The sequence below is a fragment of the Serinus canaria genome, chromosome 2 (genome assembly GCF_022539315.1).
Source record: "Serinus canaria isolate serCan28SL12 chromosome 2, serCan2020, whole genome shotgun sequence".
NCBI lineage: Eukaryota > Metazoa > Chordata > Aves > Passeriformes > Fringillidae > Serinus > Serinus canaria.
In genome coordinates this window covers 123,369,223-123,389,837 of record NC_066315.1, presented here as the reverse complement: position 1 = coordinate 123,389,837, position 20,615 = coordinate 123,369,223, and the positions used below count along the sequence as shown (strand labels likewise).

Sequence of the window (20,615 nt, the reverse complement as noted above, 5' to 3'; positions counted from 1 at the left end):
CGCAGTGCCCGCGCCGCGCTCCGCGGCCGCGCTCCGGCCCCTCCGCCGCCTCCCCCGACCCTCCCGCCGGGCGGAGAAGGGGGAGGGAGGGAGAGAGGGGGAGGAGGAGGAGGAGGCGGCGGGTAGGGAGAGAAAAGGAGAGGAGAGAAGAAGAGACGAGAGACGCGCCGCAACTTGCTGCCTCTCCTCCCTCCTCTCCCTGGCCGCGCCGCTGCCCGGCCCCTGCGGGCTGCGCTCCGCGGGAGGCGGCATCCAGGGACGCTCCGCTCCGCGGGGCCGGCGCCTCCCGGTGAGTTGGGGGCGGTGCGCGAAGTTGCCGTGTCCGTGTTTTGGGGGGTGCTGGTGCAGTCGCTGCGGGGGCCGCCGCAGGGCTGCGGGGCTGCCCCTGCGTGCCGCGGTCCGCGCTGCGGGCGGGCGCTGCGCACGGGCGGTGCTGCGGGCGGCAAGAGCGCTCACAGGTGCAGGGCACGGCCCCGGCCCCGGCCCCGGCAGGGTCAGCTGTGCGGATCTCCGCGGCGCGGGGTTACCGCGCACTCCCCGCTCCCGCTGCTGCCAGCCAGCCCCGTAACCCTATTTCCATCGAAATCCTATTACGCGGTGACAGGCTCCAGTTCGTTTCGCTGTGGCATCTGCTCTTGGGCTTGGAAAGTCTTGTGGAGGACGGGGTCGCTGGGGTGAGCTGGGTCTGCTCCTCCAGCAGAGCTGCAGGCGCAGATTGTCCCTAACGCGTCGTGTGCCGGGTGTGCTGCGCGGGGCTCTCGGTGCTTCGGAGAGCGAAGGGAGAAACTGACCCACGGTCACACCAGAAAGTTGTGCAGCTTGAGATGCTACGGACGGTAATGGGCCAATTAGCTAAATAAACAAACATAGTGATTTATAGGTGTCTGAACTATAGCGCTTTGAACGATAGAGCTCTTAACCTTTCTAATCTATCCTTCAGAGATTTGGTTATAAACAGAATAACATATCGTCTGTGGTGCTGAATACACGAATTGAATACATTTGTGAAAGGAACAGCCTTTGAAATAATACTAAGCCATTAAGCAATAAATGCAGGGGAAAAAAGTGAGACAGAGAAAGAGCAAAGAAACAATCTTGGCAGAAAATATTTCTCCCCTTCCTAGCAGCCTAGGAAGCCCTGCAGCTGTGCTTGATTAACTTTTATCCAGAGTTCTTATTTTATGAAATTAAACTTCAAAAAAACAAGCGTGCTGTGTGAAACCAGAGGCAAATCCTCCTTAGTCCTCTCGAAGTCTGTCTGTGTTGCAGATAAATGATGATTGGAGCAGCATCTGTTAAGAGAATTTGTAGAAGCAAACCCTGCTAAAGATACCCAGTAGGTAAATGAAGTACATTGTTATTGTATTTGTTTCTTTTAGGTGATACAGAACAAGACATTTCAAATTCCAGGGGGTTTTATTTTACATCTTTAGAAATTTTTCAGGTGCACAGCTTCATTATTGCAAAAGCGCCTCCCCTAACTGGAAAAGTGATTAATTCAGGTCTTAGTTTATTTAACAAAGGCCAAATTCTGCAGCCTGTGGGGCATCTCCTGTAAAGGGTGAGTGTCTTTTGCACTCATTGAAAAAGAAAATAGTACAGCATGTGTAACACCATGCGAGCCTGAAGTACTAGAGCAATTTGATATTTAAGCAGCATTTCAACACAGATTTTTATTAACATAAAATCAATATTCAGGTCAGCAATTGAGATCTGCAACTTCCAAATGAGAACCTGATCTGGAGGCAATGCATTGCTCATATGAGTAAAAGTTGTGGGATGTGGCAGTCATCAAACTCACCCATCTTTTGTTTGGTTTCTTTTATGTGATGTTATTTAATGAGGAAAAGAAACAGGTAATCCATTGTGTTTTAAGACCCAGTGCTCCTCATAGGCCTCATTGCCAGGCATTTGAAAGGGAATGTGGCTTTAGATCATGTATTGTGTACAAATGACCACTACTAGATAACTTAAGTTCTGAATTTATTTTACTATTACAGTTCTATTGATCAGAAAGCGGCAGCTGGATTCCAAGTCCTAAACAAGGATGATCTGAGAGTTAATTTATATTTTAGGGAGCACTGAGGAATCCACAAGAAAAGCCATCAAGTTTTTCTTGCTGGATGTGCAGTGGCATTTGATTTAAGGAACTCTCTTTCCTGGGGCACTGGGAACTTCACTGACACACAAAGGAGTTAAATGAGTTTTTCAGCTCATTGATGCCCATGGTGAAGTGCTGTAGAGTTCAATGCCTGGAACAGGACAGTTATTTTACTTCCAGTAAGGATGGGGATAGAGAATGGAGGGGCTTTTACAAAGTAGTTCCAAACCCAAACCGTTTGTAACTGTAAAATAAAATGCAAGAATAAGATGAATAGACTAAGAGGACTCAAAACCATGTGTCAATTAAAACAATAAATCATTCAAATAACATTACCCATACCCCTACAGCAATGCCTCTGCTTCCAGGTCTTGAGAATGGGGCAGGTTTCAGGCAGAGGATGCGAAGGTAGCTCATCCCTGGAGCAGTAGTGGGATGGGCAGGTGTCCTGGAGTGTGGTGGGTGTGCTGGGGCTGGGAGGGAGCCCAGGCAGGGTGAGGGGAGCAGGGGGCTGCCACTCACCCTTATCCCCAGGTCTCTCAGCTGAGATGGGGAGTGGCCCCCTCCCATGCTGGAGGGTTTGCTGATTGTGTGGCACCTGCTGGCCCAGGCCCTGCATGGAGCCAGCAGGGAGAGGTGCTGGATGAGGCCCAGGTTGCACAGCCTGTGGCTTGCAGGCAGGCTGCCCTGGCTGCTTGCTACCCATCCCAGCATCCCAGGGGTGCCATCAGTACTGTTACTGCCTTATACTGTCTATAATAGTGCCAAAAAAGTTCTGGTGAGGGAGGAAGCTCAAGTTTCTTGAGAAATGGTCCATTTGTAAATGTTCATATGATAAGATACTGCTTGCATGGAGTGAAATCTGGAAAGGCAAGCAGTGTACACTCATTTGTGCAATACTACGAGAAGTAACCTCTAAATTCTGAAATCACTATGAAGTCATGTGGGCTCATGGAGGACCTGTGAAAGCTGCAACACGGATGAGGAAGCTGAATCCTGATTTGGCTGCCAGTTTACTGCAGGTAGTTGAGATGCCCTTGGGTGCTGTTCCCCTATCTCCATCCTGGTACCCTTCATGCTCTGAATTGCTGTGCTGTGCCAGAGGTTCTCCATCAGTCACTCCTCCCCCTGGTCCCCCACCTTCCAAAATCCCCGTGTGCCATGCCAGCAGTGGTGCCCTGCTTGTGAGCTGGGGTGAATGGCAGCCTGCAGGTGTTCAGTGACTCCTTCAAGGCCCCAAACTGCAAACCCCTCTGCAGTTTCATTCTTCTCCTCTGTGGTGAAGCAGGTTTTTTGGCAACACTGTGCCCTCAGTTACCTGGGCAGGGGTGGGCAGGCTGCAGGTGGTGGCACCTCCAAAGCTTGCTCCTGAGAAGGTGCACCCAGCACAGCTGTGAGGTGGGTGACGAGTGACAGGAGGTGTGCCTGTGCTTCATGGATGTGATATAACCCAGTTTTAATTAAAGCAGGCACAGCAGATTATTAGGGTAGATAAATACTGCCTTGTTACAGCCCTCTTGGGTCGTATGTAAGCAGTATTCGTGTTAGAATGGATGAATGAACAGTCAGTGTGAAGGATAAAGATCAGCATTGTTAATCACTCTGGAAGTCTTCCGTGGGAAAGTGTAAACTCATGAGGAAAGATAGCGCCCATAAATGTCATTTAAATATTTAAAAGACTTGAGGATAAAATTTTGATAATAAAGGCATGCAAGTACCAAGTTATGTTTGGGTTCCTGTCCAAGATAACTGGGACTTGTACAGTTGGCCTCCATCATTGATAGGCTGTGCTTCTACTTCGTACTTTGATAGCAGTAATGAAGAACTCATCTTCAATGCCACCTGGGGGGGGAGAAAACCCTAATTTTTCTTGCCAAAGCACAGAGAGAAACTTCAGAAGCTTGGGAGGCTATGTTTGCTTAAGATCCTGAGCTTCAGGAGGGGTTAATGCTTCCCTTGTGGTGTCTGTGGGTAAGCAGTGTGCCAGGTGCCTTCATGGGGGCTTGAGTCAGGGGCACTGAGCATCCAGCTGCAGTGTGTTGCTGTTGACACACCTGCAGGGTGAGAAGAATGACTCCAGGTGGGAAAGAGTGGGTTCCCACCCCCATTAATGAGCAGGAATTGTGCATCTACTGTTCCTTGATTTCGTAATTCTCACTAAAGTTTCTTTTGCCCTTTCATACCTCTCATAATGCCTTACAACTGTAGGGGAAAAAAAAATCTGTGGGCTTTCATGTAAATGTGAGGAGGATGAGCCTTTGAAAATATATCTGGCTGATGTTGATGAATAAACAAACGTGGCCAGGGTAAATCTTTTCATCTGACTTCAAGAGCCACGCTGTAATGAAGTAAATATAGATGTACTTAATGGGCTTCTTTCATCCAAATATATAGCAAACCCTTTAAAGTAATGCAAACAAATCTAAAATGGATTTCTAAGTGGCTTTTTATTTTTTTGTTTTCTTGCTATTGGAGCAGTTTAGTCTAGCCAGACTAGGCCAGGAGTGGAGCTTGCTCCTGGAGCTGTGCAGATGCTGAGGTGAATGCTGGCCTAAAGAGGAAAAGGCAGTGGGAATGTGAGAGACCCAGAGTGGGAATGTGAGAGACCCAGCCCTTCTCCTGGGCTGTGGTGCAGTAATGGCAGGAAGTGCTCATTCCATGTGGAGTTTCAAATGTCTCATATGATGAGTGTCTCCCAGACATTTCCCTTTGGAAGGCAGCTTGCAGACCTAGCTCCAAGACAGAGGGGACCATGCAGAGCCTGCTGTCTGCTCCCCCTTGGCTTTGCTCAGCCCAGGCAGCACCAAGAGCTCCCCAAGCTCAGGATGACTGGCTGCCTTCCTCTGGGGCCACCTGGGCATGGCAGGCCACTGCTTGGCCAGGGGCAAACCTGACTGTGGGGTTGCTCTGCCCGACACATCCTGGAGTGCCCCAGGTGGGGTTCTGGCTCAGAGTACAGAGCTGGGAGTGAAAGGTGGCCTCGGGGCCATCAGGACACTGCCACAGACAGTCACTGAAGTGTGACTGCAGTGGTGGTGGTGACTTTGGCAGCGTCCTGTTGGTTGGAAGCTGTGGGAAGCTGGAGCTCAAAGCACAGTTCTGCAGATCTGGGCATTCACTGCGTGCCAGTGGATTGGGTTTCATTTCAAGTCTTGCAGGATGACTGTTTCCAATGATAGCATTTGTAAACAGATTAATGACTTTTTGTGCAAAGCATTTCTTGCACATACAACTGTTTGGTTTCACTGCCCCTGCCTGTAAAGAGTGTGTAATGTTTGCCTTTCCCATATCATGGGACGAGTTTTCAGATCTTCTCTTTAAAAAGCACAGTTATAAAACAATTTTACTTTAGAAGGAAGTCTTTGTTTTAAAAAAGATAAACCCTGCTCTGGAGAAAAAGACCTTTACTTGGTCTTACCTTTTCTTAATAAGAAAACTTCATATCTGTTTAATCCCATTGTGGAATAAAATCCCATTCACAGCTGGGCAATATTAGAATTTGAGTATTAGACTATTTAGACAACTGCATCGGCATAATAACAGAAATTCTTCAGGATGACATTTTTCTTTGCTGAGATCTTGATGAATGGGAAATACTGTAAAGAATTATTTCTATAAGCCTTAGAGGACTTTTTTGAAAGAGATTTAAATCTAGAAGACCGCTGTACTTTGACAAGCATAATGGTGATTTCCTAATGCCCAGACTGAACTCACTGTTTGACACCTTGAGTAATCAGACCAGTCCGGTTTACCTCGCATCTTGTTGTGTTGGGCCGTGTGTGCAGAAGTGAAATGTATTAAAAACTGCTCAGCTTCGGGATGTGTTCATCTGGGGATTTGCTCATAAATAATTGATAACCCTCTGAAACAAAATCTCTTCATTCCTCCGTGGATTGCTCACCTCTTCCCTCCCGCGCTCATTGTTCTCGCAGGCGGGGGAAGAAGGAGGCGCTGCTTTAATGAAGGTGCACGTCAGCCTCTGCTGCTCCTTCCAAAGGTCATCCAGCTGAACAGTGGCAGTGAAATGCTTGACAGAGATAAACATTTTATGGAGATTTGTGGCATTCCAGTGTTTTAGAGGAACCACTAAGCTGCTGTATTTAAGACTTCTTTGCATCCTAGCATAGTAGCAGCACGTACGTTGAATTACTGAGTCAATGAAATATTTGCATCTCGTGTGCTGCAGGACAAGGTGTCAAAGTAAGGGTTGTTTTCTGTGCAGTACCAATTATAGCTGCAATATTTGGGCTTTATCTTTCATGATTTTACTGCTAAGGTTACCATTAGGTATCCTTGCTCAGACTGTTTGCTGCAAACGGGACAAGTCTTGGTGAGCAGTGCTTTCTCACTGGAGCGAGAGCGAGTTCCTATTTACCAGACACTGATGCATAGTGATGAATTTCCTTTTCTGCAAAAAGAGAACCATTCTGTGTCCACTGACCTGAAGCCTGAGTTGATCTAACATAATCTTGTTTTAATGGGAAAAGTGTCTTAATGTAAGTTCAGTTCATCTTTTTGATGACTTGATTGGTTCAGAGTTATTAGCCAGATTCTGTAAGTCTTTAAAGGTGCTAATACTTGCTTGCATTTAATAGCCATAACTATTGCTAATGTACAGGAAATTATCAAATCACACCGTTAAGAGAGAGCCCTAACAAATCTTAAAGCCATTTTAATGTAAGGTTGCGGATGTTACCCTTTTTAATTGAAAGGTGAATGCTGTAAAGGCCTTGTCAGACTGCTGTTTCTAGATGACAGCACTTTCTATGGACTAACTGGAAGTCCTGGGGTGCTGATCCCTGCTTTCAGCTTCAGGATTCATAGCTCAAACTCTTCCTTTTTTACTTGTCAGAAGCATGCATTTGTGGTGGTGTCTGGATTTATGTCTTCCAAAGAAATATTGGATCAATCAAAGAAAATGAAAATGATTTTCTGAAATGGTAATCACATTCTGGCTGGTTCAGGAAAGAACAGAGCCTTTGCTCCTTCTCTAAACCACAAGCTTAAGCTTGCTTATAAAGGATTAACAGAGCTCTCTTCTGTTAATTCGTAGTGGTGCAGTTGAAGTGCTCGATTCTACATCAGTGGAAAATCCATTATCAATCAATGGGAGTTTTGCAGCTGAAGCCAAAGGGATTAGAGGCTCATCCTTCAGAAGTGACTGAGGGAGAGAAAGCCCTGGATATGCTTGTTGCCACACAGCTGTGAGCCACTGCTGGGATGTGCCCACAAAGAATGGCAAAGGCAAGTGTTCAGTTGCCTCAGGTGGGCTATTTCCAGGCTGTGAAGGGGCTGGTGCCACGGGGCAGGGCTGCAGAGGGAGCTTACCTGGGCTGCTGCCCATAGTGGGCTGTTCCTCCTGTCCAAGCAAGGTGTTTCCAACTGGAAAAGGCAGAGAAGGATAACCTGAAGCCTTCTTGTAGGGCTTGTGCTGTGGTTGGGGGAGAGTTAATGAGGATGTCAGTGAGAGTAGGAGTTAAGAGCCATGGAAAAGGGGTTCAGGTTTGGGCATAAGGAGTGCAGAGGAGCCCTGGTGCCTACACCACACTCTGACACCTGCCACTGCTCAGGCTGCCATCCAGGGACACTGGCTTAGGAGACTGGAGTGTGAGGGAGAGACAGGAAGACAAAACTGAAGAGGTTGCTGAAGAATTTGCTACTGGTGTTGTGGGTGATTTCCTAACAAACTGCACTGTCTCCAGAAGTTTGTTCCTTCAATGAATAACAGCTACTTTTCCTTCTAGTGGAGTGCATAGACCAACATTCAGACTGTCAGAGCCTGCAAACTAGAATGCCGGTGATTGCAGACTTACTTTAGTTTGGAATATTCACCAAGCACATTCCAAAATATAGTTTTATTTTCTTTTGAAATGCTGTCAGAGAGCTTAGCTTAAAGATAGCTCTGATCCCAAGCCTAGCTGTGTGGAATAGCACAGTCTCTGTGGCCTCTACTGCAACATTTGGTAGTTACTTTTCCACAAATGGAAGCTAATGCTTCTAAAAAAAGCCATTCAGAGTAAAAATTACCAAAAAAAAAATTTAGTTTTTACAGCAACTTGGTAAATGTACATGTATTGTTTTGATCTGTTTTAATGGGCAAGGTTGTGTCATTTAGTTTGGCAATTACAGAGATTAAATTAGTTTTCCTTTACTCTTGTTAAATGCAAAATAATTGAACACATGCCATGGAAGGTTGGGGCTCTCATGTTTGTAGCTTCATCATTTATTAATCTAACACATTAAATGAGAGGCTTTATAGATTTGCTTGCCTAAGGAAAAAGAAGAAGAAAATACAGAAAGGCCAAAGTGGATGTCTGTGTATTCTGTCTCACACTTTGATGTGCTGTCCAATATTGCCTGATTTTTTTTAGTCCACTTTGTAAGAAAGGACACTGCTTTGCCTCCAGAAAGGTAAATTGTGACCTCATGTTTAAATAGTCTGAGTAAGCTCAGATTTGTGTAGGCAAAGTCCCTGGTGCAGTTCCCTTCACACTCTGTATATAAGAATGTACTGTTGTAATCAGACCAGCAAAATAAACTACAAATGAGAACCCTGTAAAAAGGTGTATTTTGGAACTATCTTGGCCATCTTAATTGACTCCCCTAGTTATAGGAGGGGCTGTCCCTTCCCCTAGCTCAGCCTTTTCAGGAGATGGTGTTGGCAGCAGTGCAATAACAGCTCTGTGGGGGCAGATGTGCTCTTCTTCCTTACCTTCATGTAGCTGGAGGGGATTTGAAAATTGGTTATTTCTCTCTCTCTGCAGCTCCAAGGAGCCCTGACACTGCCAGCCGTGGATTAGTGAAATAAATCCCTCATGTTTGTGCTGAAGTGGAAAGCATGAAGAGCATTTCCTGCCTTTTCCCCCCCTTTTTAATGTGTCATTTGCTGGCTGGCACAGTGACCTCCATTCCGTGACTTGTGAAGGGACTTGTCACAGAGCTTTTCTCTGTGGGTGAATTAATCACTCAATGGAACAGCAGCTTGTGACATCATGCAGGGGGCCCTGAGGTAAACAGTTACCTGTGGACCACCCATACTGAATGTGTACTTCAAATATGATCTGCTCATGCACTTTGACTTTCCTAATACAATTTTCTTTCCCTTCTGTTTTATCTGTTTTCTTAACTATGCCCTTGGTAATCAAAAGGGATGCAAATATCTAGTCACCTTCTGGTGTTTATAAGTATAACTGAATTTGGAAGAAAATATTCCTGACAATTTAGTGCATGAAATTTGCCAGTTCATTGGGAAATGGTTTTATGCTAGTAATGTAGAGGTACAACAGTTTGGTTTTCCAGGGTATCTTGGACAGTTTGTCAAGTCTTTTAAATTGTTCCAGTCAATTATATTGACTGAAGTGCAAGAAATGATTAATTAATTTTTTTCAATTCTTGAAGATTCAATTTCATACTCTTGATTTACATTTTGGTATCAATTGTATATTTTAATTTGTGTGAGTTGAACCCCGAAGCTCTTACTCACTTGTGACTCCATCTTTTATTTTGCTTGACAAATCCATCTCATTCCTAGAAATCTAATACACCAGGAATTGATTAGCATTAACAGTCAGGTGAATGATAGGGGAGGAGGTGATGTCTGGGTCTGGTGTGGGGCCTGCCCAGTTATGCTGATTTAATGGATGCTGGTTTCCAGGTGATCCTGTTATCATTCTCCTCAACTGGTTTGGCTAAAACCACCCCTGAAGAAGAGCTGGGGAAAGCAAACTAGAAGCAGAGGATTGGTTTCCCACCAAAACAGGAAGCCATTATTATGAGGCATAATTACCTATATTATTTGCTTGGCAAAGCAGGCAGGCAGCAAATAACTCAGCATTTCTGGGTTTCATGTTTACTCTGCACTCAGGCATAGCATGTACAAGTAGCATGTTGCTGTTGGTTCTCAACAGGCACATCAGCATCTGGTCTGGGAAGAGAAGCCCAGGCTGTGAAATGGGTGATGGAACTTCCAAACTCCTCTAGGGATGGCCCCAGGAGCTGGTTGTAGCTACCCTGAGACATCAAAGCCCTGGAGGTTCAGACCTCAGGTTGGGAATCTGGGAACCTGGAAACCCTTGGTTGATTTTTGTCACTTTTTGCTTCTTCCAGCTGTGGGAATTACTGAAATATTAGTTCTTGGACAGTGGTGAAATTAGCACAAGTTGTTAGTTTTAATCAGCAGTAAATGTTTTATTCAAGAAATACAGTAAACAAGAAAACTTCTCCTTGGTTTTCTGAGCTAGGCAGAAATTATACATTGCAGTGGTGTGATTCCCTGAGAAGCAGAATTTCAAAGTCTTGGCAGTTTCCATGTTCCAGCCAGCATGATATATGCCTTGCTCCATAAAGCCATTGTATTTCCTCTATTAAGTATTAGCTTGTATAATTAATTACACAAGCAACCACTTTAAACACCAAAGGCTTTCTTTCATTAGATTCTAGAGAAATGAGAGAAAAACCCCAGCCAACCAAAAAAAAAAAAACCAATTCAAACCCCCAAAACCTACCAAAAAAGTGCACACAGAAAACCCTTGGGAATTTCTGGGCTTTAGCTATCTGTCCATAGGCAATAGGAAATTGATTTTATGAGGTATAATGAAAATGTTTTAGTGTTCATCATTTAAAAAAAATTTTGCTCCCTGCAGTTCATCAGCAGCTGGCACTTAAAAACACTGAATTGAGAAAAAATAAGTGTGAAGATTGCTGTGAGTAAATGCTCAGGACAAGAGCTGTGAGATTGATACCTTTTAAACACCTGGCTACCTGGTTTTATTAACACTCCAGTACCTGTGGTGCATGTCTGCACCAGCCTGATTGCATGCAGAGAGGAACAAGCTCTTGCAAATAAATAAATAAGTCAGTTGTATGGTAAAGAGTGAGGTTTTGGTGTCAGGGAGAAAAGCAGTGCTGCTTTCTCTTCCTTCCTGTGTCTGATGTTTCAGTTTAGCAGAAGAGGAGTGCTGGAGCTGAAACTTAAACTTGTGTTTTCTCACCCTTCTGCTTGATCTTCTCCAAAGGACTTTTGTCCCTCGGCCCTGGGGGTGATGTTGTTTGGTACAGGAAAGGGTTAACTTCCAAAAGCACAGCCTGGCAATTCAGTGCCTCTGGAGCTTTAAATGAGGAGATGCTGATACAGTGCAGACTGCAGAGTGAGCCCTGCTGGGGCACACAGCCAAATGGGACCGAGGATCACAGGTCCAGAGTCTGCCTTCCTGCTGTGGCTGCCCCAGCTGAGCAATGCTGAGTCCAGGGCATGGCACCTTCTGCTCTGCTGCACAGACACAGGAGCTTGGAGTTATCCCACATCCACAGCCGAGCTTCTGAGTGCTGGGTGCTCGGAGCAGGGGAGGTGCTGAGTCCTTCCCATGGGGAGGAGCACCCCCAGGCAGCAATACGAGCAGGGGGACAACCATTTGGAAGGCAGAAAAGGTGCAAGGGTTCTGGTGGACATCAAATAGAACATGAGCCAGCAAATGAGCCCTGGTGGCAGAGAAGATAAAGTGTGTCCTGGGCTGCATTAGACAAATTACTGATAGCTGGTGGAGGGAGGTGATCCTGCCCCTCTTCTAGGCACCTGTGAGGCCACACCAGTTCTGAGATCCCCAGTACCAAAGAGAAATGCTCATATTGGAGGGAGTCCCACTAAGAGCCATAAAGATGATTAAGTGACTGAGGAAAGGCTGAGAGAACTGGGACTGTTCAGCCTGGAGAAGAGAAGAATCAGGGGAGAATGTTGTCAATTTGTAGAAATACCTGAAGGATGGGCACTAACAGGACAGAGCCAGGCTGTTTGCCCAGGGGTGCCCAGTGACAAGACAGGGGAATGGGCAAAACCAGAAATACAAGAGGTTCCTGCTGAACACCCAGAAACACTTTTTCTGACTATGGGGGTGGCTGAGTACTGGCACAAGTTTTCCTGGGAGGCTGTGGAGTCTCCATCCTTGGAGGTATTCAAAACCTACCTGGACATAGTCTTGGGCAACCAGCTCTGGGAGGCTCTAGCTGAGCAGGGATGTTGGATCAAGTGACCTTCAAAGGTCCCTTCCCACCTCACTCTGATTCTGTGACAGTACCAACTGCACTCTTTAGCAGCTGGGCTGGTTGGGTGGTAGGGACCTCCTTACCTCTATACCTCTTTCTTTGCAGACAGAGGTTTTTTTAAGAGATCCTGTTCTAAAATAACAGTTCTCTTGTTTGTTTTTTAAAAATTTGAAAAAGGTTCTCCATTCTCACTGAAAAAAGGATAGTGATAAACTTCTCAGTTGGCTCCCACTACTTCATCTTTCATTTTTAAAATATAAAATCTTTCACATGTTCCCTGGATTGTAAAGCAAGGAGGAATATGTCCTGTCTCCTGTTCCTGCAGGATGTGTGTAAAAGAGCAGTTACTTATCACTGTTTTGAATGTGCAGGTGAAAAATAAGGAAAAATCTCATTCTTTGCAGAGACTTGAGCCTGTAAATGTTGGACAAATAATGCTTATTTTGCAAATCCCTTGTATTGCTTTTTTCCAGTATATCCTTTCTTTTAAAGCCTATTGCTTACTAACTGTTTTCAAGCAGTTTGTAGCTGGCATCATGTCCTGTGTGCCTCCACAGCATAGAAGATGAGATGCTGAGGTTTGCTGTCATTAAGAGGCTCTTAGCAGCATCATACCCAGGACTCAAGGCAGGAGACTTCTATCAACACAAGCCTACAGGCAGGGCTTTTGTAAACCACAGTGGTCAGGTGTGCCACAGCTTGTTCCCTCCTCCTGGTGAGTTAACACCCCTGGAAATGAACCCCACCAAATGTGCTGCTTTTGATGCACAGGGGAGGAGTGGAGCTGTTATCAGTGACCTCAGCCTCCTCTCCTTGCCTTGCAAGCTGATTTTGTATTAATTACAGGCATAGCTTTAATCTTCGTCAACAGGACAGCAGCTGTAGTGTTACCCTTGGACTGCTGATGTTCAAATTGTCTTTATCTCCTGATTCTCTGAAAAACTGGGACTGAAGTATTTTGCATATAAATTTACTTTGTATTCATGGTTTTCAAAGTTTGCTGAGAGCCTGATCTTAGATATATGGGTGCTGCCTTCTCAGTGTAAATATTATTGCTCTAGTGCAATCCTCAGAGACCATGCTGGGCTTTCCAACTCAGGGATAGTTCTTTGAGGCAAAAGAGGAGCAGCCTTTGATAACTTGTGTGGTTCTCCCAAAGGAGAAAGAGCCTTACTGTCTTAGGATAGTATGAAATCCAAGCCTTTACATAGGTCTTCCTCAATTAAAGGCATTCACAAGAGCTTATGAACTATTTAAGATTTGAATATACTTGCAATAGCAAAGACTTCAAAAGAGAAACAACTGCCTGAGTGATAGAGTGGCTGAGATCTCAGTGAGCTGCAAATGGGTGACAACTTCTTTACATCTGATCTAGGAAGTGGATGTAGACTTAGGCAGGAACAACTTTAGCTGAGAGAAATATCCTTTCCTCCAGAAAGGAGATTTTGTTCTTTGGCTTTGGTACCTACAGTGTGTCATATAGTAAGAAAATGCTTGGGAGGATTGGAGTTCACACCAGGTATTTTAGTTGATTTAAAACACTTAGTAATGTTCAGAAACAGACTTTTTTGTTAACCACGAGGTTGCAGATGTTGATAGGCATAGGTGTACGTGAGCAGTAGCTACTGAGTAGATTTCCATGATAACTGAAAATGTAGATTTCATGTTACTTTTTAATCTGCAGTTTATGCTCTGTGGTGGCTTTGGGGGGATTATACATATGAACCTGTGGTGCAGAGAGGTAACTGCATGGATGAAGTGATACTTGGTGCTACATTTGCTCTTTATTATACAAGTGGTACATTTATTTTTACTTTTGGTCATGTAAAAATGTTGCAGTCCTAAAGCTGAGAAGAAATATTGAAGTTTTTTTCTGTTGTATATTTTATTTGCCTTTTGTGACTCAAGCAGTGAACTCAAGAATAACACTGCTGTTGCTTTTAGGCAAACCTGAAATACAAAGAAAATGTGCTCCAAGACTTTGAAGGGTTTAAGAAAAAATCTGAATTAGTGTGTAAAAATATATCTTTTAACCTCAAGGGATTTTTATACACTGAAGTACTTGTCCCACACACAAGAAACAGCAGATCAGTGGAAAACAGGAGAAAGTCAGGAGATAGAAAATTAGTATCCTCAGGCTCAACATGGGAAGCTGCTTAAACACATTGTAAAAGTCACTAAAGGCATGTGTATGTAAGCAAGCAGAAGCAGTGGTCTGCTGAAAGCACAAATGTTAGGAGTTACTCAGACTACAGAAATATCCTCGAGCAGATGGGTATCTGCCCCTAATGATTCCAACAAAAAACCCCCAGCCAGACTGTGTTGAATTGGATGCAAGCTGAGCATAAAGATCTGAAAAAGACTTTGAAGAGTAAAGAGTTTGCAACATAAAAGAAAATTATGAACTCTCTATACATCTATGAAAAGGTTGATACCTGCCAGAGCACTGGAAGGCAAGCAGGGTCACCAGGCAGGACATCAGAAAAAATGACTCCGTTGAATTGGTCATTGCAGGTGGAATTTGGGCTGGTGTTGTGTTGGGTAACAAAGATGTGAAGGTGTCAAACTGCAGAGGTCTCATGACAGAAATGCTGAAGAAAGCTTGAGAATTGAAAATTGAATACAGAGGTGTGACCATGTGTTGTACAGAGCAAGGCCAATGCTCTGAAGAGGCATCACTGCTGGCAGAAAACACACCACACATGTGGATGCTGCAGCTGTGATTTGTGAATATGAGGAATGGATTTAATTTTTAAAACCCTGAAAAATTCGATGGAAATTATGTGGTGATTTTGAGCAGGCTGGCAGTGACACTCCTGGGAGGCTGTGGGTAACCAGCTGGACAATTCCTTTCCTCAGCCCACTCCAGCTCCCTCCTTTTGACTTCTGATGCTTCCTTTCCAGGCAGGTACAGCAGCCCTGCTGCCTTCTGTTCATGTTGTCCTTCCTGCAAGCCCCTAATTAACTCCACACTCTAAGTCCATCCTCCCCCAAACCTAGCTCGTTCTTGATAAGATATTCATCTTCAGTTTCACTGTGATTTGTGGAAGTGGAGAAAAATAATGTGAAAAAAAGGTGCTTGGCCTTCTGGATATTTCACAAGAAGGCTGTATTACAAATTATATATTTGTAAATAATTTATGACTTTGAAGCCACACACTTTCTCCCCAGGTTATGTGTCTTGTATAACTGAACTGTGTGATTTACCTAAAATTGCTTATCTGCCATGCATCCTGAATCTCCTGCACAGCCTTCACCCGTGGATGAGAGATTTGCATAAAGTGATTTCTTCATGTAAATGTAATCAGGCTGTAGTTCCAGCATCTTCTTGTAATGGATGTACCAATCCCCTTGAATTGGGCCAGTGTCTGTCTTGGTAATTGAATCTATTTGTTTGTTGCTGTCGTTTTGGGAGTTGCATGTACTGACACACTTTTGCTTCGTAGCCTTTTCTGATCATGAGGCTTCTTTGCAAAAACAAGAAGCAAGCATTGGGATGGGGGTTGGTCATGCTGCAGCTCAGGCAGGGGCTGGGACAAGAGCTGGGGGACTCCCTGGGGACACCCTGGTTATCTGTGCTGGTCCTGAGCCAGGAAGCTACCCCCCCCGCCCTGCCCTGTGGGGACAACCTGCCCAGGGCTGGGACAAGCAGTGTAATTGGAATGGTGCATAAGCCAGAGAGATAAGGAGCTCTGCTGCTTTGGTCAGTGACATTCAGGCTATGACATGGGCTTGATGCAGCCTCTGAGGTACCAGACTGTGTGAAGCCTCTGCCTGAGAATAAAGCAACTAAAGCATCTCACAGATTTTTTCCTGCAGTCCTCTGCTCCCTGTGCAGACTGTCCCCCATTTGTTTGGGTTCTTTTACCCCTAATCACTGGTTTTAGCTGACTCTCTTCATTCATGGTCCTATGGTCTTGTTTCCCTTGCCTCACTTTCCTTGCTTTGATTCCTTTCTGTTCTTCCAGAAACACAAGTGCTCCTTGTGCACCAATCTTGTCCCAGCTTCTGAATTCTTCCTGGCACCCCCTCTTTCCCCTCTACCTGAAGCATGAATAACTGAGATAATGAGACACAGCACTTCCCCAGTTACTCTGTATATGTATGCATATGTATGGCCTCGCCCACTGCCTTGTCTCTCATCCTCCTGTCCTTTCCCACAGCAGTCTCTCGAGGATGGGATTATCTTTGAGTGTGTGTTTAGCATATTTTCACTGCCACAGTGTGAATGGCACTGAGTGATGGTATACATGTCTTGAAAACCTAGAGCTGTGTTGTAGTGTTCATTTGGGCTAGTAATGCCTGACAAGTGACCAGGTAGCCTAGCTTGTCATCACCTTCAGTAGGATATTTTCCTGCATTCAGGCTGTCATTGCACAGTTTTATATTTTTGAAGTTGGAAGGGAGGATAAATTAAGAGTCTGTATGGCCTCTTATAATTTTTCATGCTTTTTATACTAATGTTAATGTCTTCTCAATAATGGTTTATGGGAAGTATCTGTTAATTTAGCTAATGGGGATAGTAGTTTGATCAGGTGTGTGGTAAATGCAGAAGTTGGAGGGTATTTTTTGAAGGCTTCTCCATCTTTCTATAATTACCAGATAGATAATAGGAACTTGCCAGATTCAATGTGCTAATGATTGCCTTCCAGCTTTGAGAGAGACAGAAATTATATGCTAGCAGTGTCTGAACTGAGATTGTGCTGTGGCAGTGTAATAAAACATACAATACTGTGCTGCCATTGCGTAAACATCCATGAATATGTCCTCGGTCTTTCAATACAGAAGGTAATGAAGATGAAGCTAAATTTACTTTGGGAGTACTCAAATGGCTATTGATGGCTTAGGAATGCTGGGTTATCAATAGTGGATGAACTGCTTTGTTGTTGTCTGTCACTTTGCAGGGCTGCCTCATGAATCACGTTTGGATAAAAGGTAAATGCTCTTACTGTCCCATTTTGCTGTTTTAAATTGCTGCATTTGCAGCCTTGTCTGCAATTCCCTGAAGCCAGTGAGAGCTTGCTGCATCTCTGGGCCTGAGATGCAGGGTATTTTCTTACTGGTGCCTTTTTCCCACTGGCTCTGGACTGTGCTGCCTGATTAAAGGCAAGTCTCCTAAGATCCCAGCATGTGACAGTGATCTGCTGTGCTGTCTGTTCCACAGGCAGCTTAGCCCTGCTCTGTGCTGGGCCTTTAGGAGCACAGTAAAGAAAACTATGTTTGGGCACTATTCTTAAATATATCACGTACCCTTGGTGCCTTGCAGCTGGGTCTAGAGTAATGGGAAGAGAGAATTTTGGGTGTTTTGCCACTAGCTGCTCTATTAGTTGCCTTTTGCTGTGTCTCACTTTTAAAGGAATGATTTGCAGCACACGAATCCCTGTGGGATGAAGAGAGTTCTGTCCAGTATTTTCTTCTAAGATTCAGTCAGTGTGGTGGATTATTACAGAAGAACATGAAGACCTTTAGTCTTTCATATTTATTACCATTGCACTGGGAGTGTGTAAGCAAAGGAGCAGTCTGAGGTAGCAGATAACCTTTGGGCAAAGTCAAAAATAACAGTAAATGGTGTAAGATTCAGCAACAGTATTTCTAAATCTGCAGGAAATCATCTGATCCCCAGTTAATATAAAACATGCCTAAAATCACTGGCTCTTTTGAAGTTGGTGCCTTTGTTTCAGAAGTGAGCTGTGCAGCCCCAGGTGGTGTGAATTTACTGGGATGTTGCTACAGAAAGGTTTCTGGAGATACAGGACAGCAACCTTGCCTGTTTGCTCAGGAGCTGTGAACCAGATCACATGATGGTGCGTGGAGCTGGTGTTTAATACTCTGCAGGAAAGGGGGGAAATTCTGGGAGAGAAAGCTTTTGTAAACTTATCCTGATTTATTCTGAAAAACCCATCAGTTAGATACTGCTGTTAATGGTGTGTTATATACTGGTCAGTGTTAGGAGTAAGAGGCAAGGCTCTTTCAATAAAGAAATAAATGTCACCATCATTTTCCTCAGGGCTCTGCACATCAGTTCTGTGTATTGAAATGGACAAAGACTACAGCAAAAGGGGGTGGTTGTGTGCCTTCCAGTTACTGTGGTAATAATTAAGGGCACACTTAGACCAGTGAGTACCAGATCTGGGTGTACAGTGTGTATGACCCATCAGAGTGAAACTGAGGAAGTGTCCCAGCACTTCTTGTCTCTCCATCCATTGCATCACGGTTTCTGCAGGACTAGTGCCTGGATGAGGGGTTCCAAGGGAGCCCCCTACACCCTGATCTGTTGTGACAACAGCACCTCAGTATTTCTGGCAAGTTTTGGGCGTTTGTTTACTTAGGTGGATGTTTTTTCTCCATCCATCACAAGCACTAAAAAGATCCTGCCACCTATCTCATGCAGCTTGCCAGCTGTGTCCCTGTCTTGTCTAGCAGAAGCTAAGGGTCATTTTTTTTCCAACCCTTGGTAGTACTTGGAAAGCATTAGCCATGCTGGAGGCACTTCAAGGATGGGAGGTGTCTGTGCCCTGCTGAGCTGTAGCTGGCTCCTCACAGCCTCCTGCTGATGCTGGGTATGAGAGATCACAGGTCAGGCCGGTCTGGTTTTCCAAGGACAGTCATGGCCCTGTGGCAGACCCTTGAGCCACTGGCAAATCTAAATAAGTCAGTTTGAACAAAATCCATAGCTCATGTAGATTGGTGTCACATCCTTAACAGGCACAGAGTGTTACCATTTCACATTCTGAAAGAACTATCCTGTAATATCTGCTCACTTTATTGCTCTACTGCTTTGTGCTATTGGTGCCAGCAGAGATGAGAAATTAGGTAAAGAAAAAAATATGTTCTAGCCCGGTTGTCCCTAAAGTGAATGTGTTACTGTGGCTGGATTGATGCACTCAGTCTTGGGCCTGGCTCTGGAGAGGAATAGGCTTTTGTGATACAGACTATTTTGTCTAGTTCTGCTCTAAAACATGGTCTCTTCTGACCTTCTGCTTTTGACTTAGACCTGTTTCCTTTCTACTTCTGAGTTGCTTGTCTTTTATTGTCTTTTTGTTGTCTTTTATTCTTGTTCTCGAATGTTTTCCTCACACTTTCAGCTCTCCAAAGTGTATTTCTCCCTGCAGCCGCTGTTTTCATCTTAACAATCTGTTGTCTGTTTTTGCTTTTTGTCCCAAAGGACTTCTGCTACTTTCCTGCCATTCCCTTGATGCCCTGTTGCTGCCAGTCTCCCATCCAGCCTCCCAGGTCTGTGCTGCTGCCTCCTTAGCTCTGTGTCCTGTCTCTGCTGAGCCAGTGCCAGTCTCCCCTTGTACCAGCTGCATGTTGGATGGGTCTCAGTTCACCCTGTTCTCATCCAAGTAACTCCTGATTTCACTCTCCTTTTTCACCCATTTTTTCTCCTTGGATTTTGCCTAGATTGACTGACGCTCAAATCTTTCCTCCTTTCTCCTGTGCCCTCTTTCTTCTTGCTTTTCTACCAGATTCCCCAGCCAAACTTCCTTGCCTGCTCTTGTCCATCATCTTGCCAGCACATCTCTCAATCCCAGTTTTCCCTCTTTTTCCTTACTTTTTTCCAGTTTCCTTACTCTTGTTCCTGTTCCCACAGGAGTACATCTGTCTCATTTCAGAAGGCAGTAAAAAGCATCTCTCTGGCATAAAGCTTTTACCTGGGTCTTGTCAAGTCCTTTCTTCAAAGAGTATACTTGAGCTTCTCCAAAAAAAAAGAGACCTTTTAATTTGTGCAGTGAAAAGTGCTTTTCTTTGGCTTTATTTTCAGAAACATATGCATTGCTTTACTGGAGATACCCAAAACTACATTTAGCATGAAACTGCATTTTTTAACAATTGAAAATTATCAAGAAAGGGGAAAGTGGCCAACAGCTGTAACCACTGCTTGCCTCACCTCCTATAGCTATCATCACAAAATGCCAGTTTGAGTTTGAATGGCTTCAAAGTCCTTTTCACAATGTATTGGCAAATGCATAGTCTTGGAAAGAGTTTATATGATGCTGCAAATTTTCCAAGGCTCCCAGCTGAGTGAGTTGCCCAAGGAGGAGGCAGCACATGAGCAGTAACTGCTGCCTGCCTTGCTGCTTTGAAAGTGTGGGAGTGAGTGCCCCTCTTAGGAGTTGGGCATGGTCTATGAGTCCCTTGGTGCTAGAATTGCATGTGTGTGTGTATTTCCTTCTTCCTCTAAGACTAGTTCTAGAAATGTAAATAAATAAAAAAAAAAAAATAGGACACCTCACAAATTACAGCAGCCTGTATCACCATAGCCTTACTGTTTTATAGAAGGGCTAGCCTGGGATGCTGGCATCTGGAAGAGGATTAGTGATATGACAGAAAATACACAGCTGTTGAAATAGATATTTGAATTTTTAATAGCTAAACTTGTAGAGCAGCTCTACCAGCCTTATATTGTTCAAGGGCTGTCTCTGTCTATCATGTGATTTTTCACAGTAGAGTGAAGACATGATCCCCAGGGAGT

General features: G+C 44.6%; 1 protein-coding gene across 1 annotated transcript in view; it reads left to right on the top strand.

The window, feature by feature from the left end:
- Positions 1 to 145: 145 nt before the first annotated feature.
- Positions 146 to 20,615, top strand: part of PAG1 (phosphoprotein membrane anchor with glycosphingolipid microdomains 1) — a 111,070-nt gene continuing 90,600 nt past the window's right edge. The window contains exon 1 of the mRNA XM_030230152.2: positions 146 to 289. The gene's annotated coding sequence lies outside the window, so the exon portion shown is untranslated. The remainder of the gene's footprint in view (positions 290 to 20,615) is intronic.